General features: G+C 39.8%; 1 non-coding gene across 1 annotated transcript; it reads right to left on the reverse strand.

Moving 5' to 3' along the window:
- Window positions 1-4,131: 4,131 nt before the first annotated feature.
- LOC125996964 (U2 spliceosomal RNA) lies at window positions 4,132-4,322 on the reverse strand. The gene has a single exon (XR_007491609.1). It is a non-coding gene; the product is annotated as a U2 spliceosomal RNA (small nuclear RNA).
- Between the last annotated feature and the right edge of the window lie 379 nt (window positions 4,323-4,701).

Genomic DNA, 4,701 nt, shown 5'->3' on the forward strand with positions numbered 1-4,701 from the left:
CAAATTTATCAAGCAAACCATAAGGAGAACTATGGTGAACTGACTGGTCAATGTATACAATGGTATACAAAGGTATATTTCTATCCTTGGGACCTATTATGGTGACATACTTTTACAAGCAAACATGAAACCAGAAAGAATGTTGAACATGATACAAATATTAATCAGCGGAAACTATGCCTGCCCAGTGGGGCCCGACTGTGAAAAACTGTGAATGCTGCCAGTGTGTGTCTGTCTACTGTCCTCTTGCATGAACCTCCTGGGAGTGGGCCGAAAAAAGGCTTCAGAAAACTCGCTCTCCCAGAGGCCAATTCCAGGGCGGGACTCCATAACATGAAAATCGGCTAGGCTTTGCAGAAGCCGGGTCCCCTGTTTGTGACATCAGGCTGAGAAAATCCATGAAAGTACGCCTGCCCAGTGGGGACCAACTGTGAAAAACTGTGAGTGCTGCCTGTGTGTGTCTGTCTACTGTCCTCTTGCATGAACATCTTGGGAGTGGGCCAAAAAGAGGCTCCAGCAGAGCACGGCCGTGCGCTCTTTCTAAGAAAAGAACACCATTGCAACAAGAAGAAAAAATCACACTAAGAACTGTGCTGGATCACAAAAGCAAGCATTTCTCTCTGGACTGTCTTCTCTGCTGCATGCTCGGGCGTAAGATTTGATCCAGTGTGAGGCTTCATCCACAGAGGACTCCCCTCCCTCAGAGGCAAGTTGGCCCATCCAGAAAGGGCTGAGCCAGAGGAGTGTGCTGCCTGCATCATTTAGCCAATGAATACCACCACAACACGTAGAAAAACCCACAATACAAGTGTGACAATGGGGGAAACAACGCAGGCCAGCATCAGACATAGAGAATGAAGATGACAATTCTCATGACCAGATAATGACCAACCAACTAATCAACCTCTCAGATGAGGACTTTAGACTAGCAATATGGAAGATCCTCAATGAACTCAAAGAAACCATGGATCAAGTTGAACAGAACACTAATAAGAACCAAGAAAATAAAAAAAAATAAAAAATAATAAAAAAATATAGTACTTGCTATAGTGATTAGGCAAGAAAAGGATATCAAGGTAATCCAGATAGGAAAGGAAGAAGTCAAGCTCTCACTGTTTGCAGATGACATGATACTCTACTTAGAAAACCCTAAAGACTCTACCAAAAAGCTTCTAGAAACAATAGACTCATATAGCAAGGTGGCAGGCTACAAAGTTAACAAACAAAAATCAATGGCCTTTCTATACACCAATAGTAATAAGGAAGAAATGGACATTACCAAAACAACCCATTCACAATAGTATCACACAAACTCAAATATCTTAGAATCAACTTGACTAAAAATGTGAAGGACCTATACAAAGAAAACTATAAAACTCTGCTGCAAGAAATAAGAGAGGACACGCGGAAATGGAAACGCATACCCTGCTTATGGATTGGCAGGATTAACATCATCAAAATGGCAATACTCCCCAAAGCATTGTACAGATTTAATGCGATCCCTCTAAAGATACCCATGACATTCTTCAAAGAAGTGGATCAGGCACTTTTGAAATTAGTTTGGAACAATAAACACCCTAGAATAGCTAAAGCAATCATTGGGAAAAAGAATATGGGAGGAATTACTTTCCCCAACTTTAAACTTTACTACAAAGCAATAGTTATCAAAACAGCATGGTATTGGAATAAGGACAGGCCCTCAGATCAGTGAAATAGGCTTGACTACTCAGAGAATGTTCCCCAGACATACAGTCACCTAATTTTTGATAAAGGAGCAGGAAATCCTAAATGGAGCAGGGAAAGCCTCTTCAACAAGTGGTGTTGGCACAACTGGATAGCCACTTGCAAAAATATTGAACTTAGGGGCCGGGCGGTGGCGCAAGAGGTAAGGTGCCTGCCTTGCCTGCGCTAGCCTTGGACGGACCGCGGTTCGATCCCCCGGTGTCCCATATGGTCCCCCAAGCCAGGAGCGACTTCTGAGCGCATAGCCAGGAGTAACCCCTGAGCATTACCGGGTGTGGCCCAAAAAACAAAACAAAAAAAATATATTGAACTTAGACCCCCAGCTAACATCATGTATGAAGGTAAAATCCAAATGGATTAAAGACCTCTATATCAGACCCAAAACCATAAGATATATAGAACAACACATAGGCAAAACACTCCAGGACATTGAGACTACAGGCATCTTCAAGGAGGAAACTGCACTCTCCAAGCAAGTGAAAACAGAGATTAACAGATGGGAATATATTAAGCTGAGAAGCTTCTGCACCTCAAAGGAAATAGTGCCCAGGATACAAGAGCCACCCACTGAGTGGGAGAAACTATTCACCCAATATCCATCAGATAAGGGGCTAATCTCCAAAATATACAAGGCACTGACAGAACTTTACAAGAAAAAATATCTAATCCCATCAAAAAATGGGGAGAAGAAATGAACAGACACTTTGACAAAGAAGAAATACAAATAGCCAAAAGACACATGAAAAAATGCTCCACATCACTAATCATCAGAGAGATGCAAATCAAAACAACCATGAGATACCACCTCACACCACAGAGAATGGCACACATCACAAAGAATGAGAATAAACAGTGTTGGCGGGGATGTGGAGAAAAAGGAACTCTTATCCACTGCTGGTGGGAATGCCATCTAGTTCAACCTTTATGGAAAGCGATATGGAGATTCCTCCAAAAACTGGAAATCGAGCTCCCATACGATCCAGCTATACCACTCCTAGGAATATACCCTCGGAACACAAAAATACAATACAAAAACCCCTTCCTTACACCTATATTCATTGCAGCACTATTTACCATAGCAAGACTCTGGAAACAACCAAGATGCCCTTCAACAGACGAATGGCTAAAGAAACTGTGGTACATATACACAATGGAATATTATGCAGCTGTCAGGAGAGATGAAGTCATGAAATTTTCCTATACATGGATGTACATGGAATCTATTATGCTGAGTGAAATAAGTCAGAGAGAGAGAGAAAAACACAGAATGGTCTCACTCATCTATGGGTTTTAAGAGAAATGAAAGACATTCTTGCAATAATTATTTTCAGACACAAAAGAGAAAAGAGCTGGAAATTCCAGCTCACGTCAGGAAGCTCACCACAAAGAGTGATGAGTTTAGTTAGAGAAATAACTACATTTTGAACTGTCCTAATATTGAGAATGTATGAGGTAAATGGAGAGCCTGTTTAGAGTACAGGCGGGGGTCGGTGGGGAGGAGGGAGACTTGGGACATTGGTGATGGGAATATTGCACTGGTGATGGGTGGTGTTCTTTACATGACTGAAACCCAAACACAATCATGTATGTAATCAAAGTGTTTAAATAAAATAAAAATTAAAATTAAAAATAAAATAAAAAGAGGTGTTACTGAATTAAAAAAACAAATATTAATCAGCTAATCCTTGTCCACTGTCATTTTGCTAAATAGAAATAATTCAGCTATAATCAGTCATCTCAATTACTTGTCCTTTATAGGCAAGTCAATGAACTCATTCAATGATGACAAAATAAACGTTTTGACCATGTAAAGACTTATATTCACAGAGATCTTAATTTGAGTGTTCTAAACAGCAAAAAGTAAATTATAATAATATATGCCAGAGAAAAATTTGGTCTCATTTTAATAGACTTTATCGGGGTGGGGGGTAATGGTGGGAAGGAAACTTGGCAAACTGCCTCTGTATATCCTTCAGCATCTAAGTACTTTACTTAGAAACGTAACCTAAAAACCTATATTTACTGTACTAAGATACTTAGTTACTATTCAAAATTCAAATCTGGTGATACTATTTACAAACCTGATGATCTTCTGCAAATTACTTTATTTTCCTAAAATTTTCTTTAATTTCCCAGAAAGGAAATATCCTGATGTAATTCAGTGACAAACCATTTGCCTTACAAATGTACTACCTGGGTTCCATCGCTAGCACTACCAAAAAAAGTATATGTATATATATTATACACACACACACACACACACACACACACACACACACACACACACACAAACACACTGTGGGTTTCCTTTATTTTAGGGAAGCTAAAATATGTCCCCCAAAGCATCTTTGGCAAAGGTTAATCTTTTTTTTTTTTTTTTTTTTTTTTTTTAGGTGCACCATTCCCGGAGGTACTGCAATACCGGGTCGATGCGCGGAGCGGACGGAGCAAGCTCCTCTTCCGACTCCCAGCTCCAAAAATCCATTTACTATATTGTCCTCGGATAGAGGACGTATCAGATATTAAACTGATAAGAACAGATACTACACTTGATCTTAGCCAAAAGGCCGAGAAGCGATAAAGGTTAATCTTATGAGAGGTGCCATAAAATCAAAATGGTGTTTATCTTTGAAAATCTTCTCCCGAGGAAGACTGAATTAATGGAGAGATGAGAAGGCAAATCTGCAGGCCTTTTCATTTCTGTGCCTTTTTTATTGACCTTCCTTTTCTTCTTCCCTAAGTCCACTGTGATTTCCAAGATACTTTGCTGTTGTTTTGTTTATTTCATTTTGGGATCACAACTGGCAATGCTCAAAGGTTATTATTTGCTCTGTACTCAGAAATTATTTCTGGTGGACTCAGTGAACCTTATTAAATGCTGAGGTTTGAACTTGGGTCTGTAGTATGCAAGGCAAATGCTCTTCCCACTATTCTATTGCTCTAGCCTCAAAAGTCTAA

The sequence above is a fragment of the Suncus etruscus genome, chromosome 18 (assembly GCF_024139225.1).
Source record: "Suncus etruscus isolate mSunEtr1 chromosome 18, mSunEtr1.pri.cur, whole genome shotgun sequence".
Taxonomy (NCBI): domain Eukaryota; kingdom Metazoa; phylum Chordata; class Mammalia; order Eulipotyphla; family Soricidae; genus Suncus; species Suncus etruscus.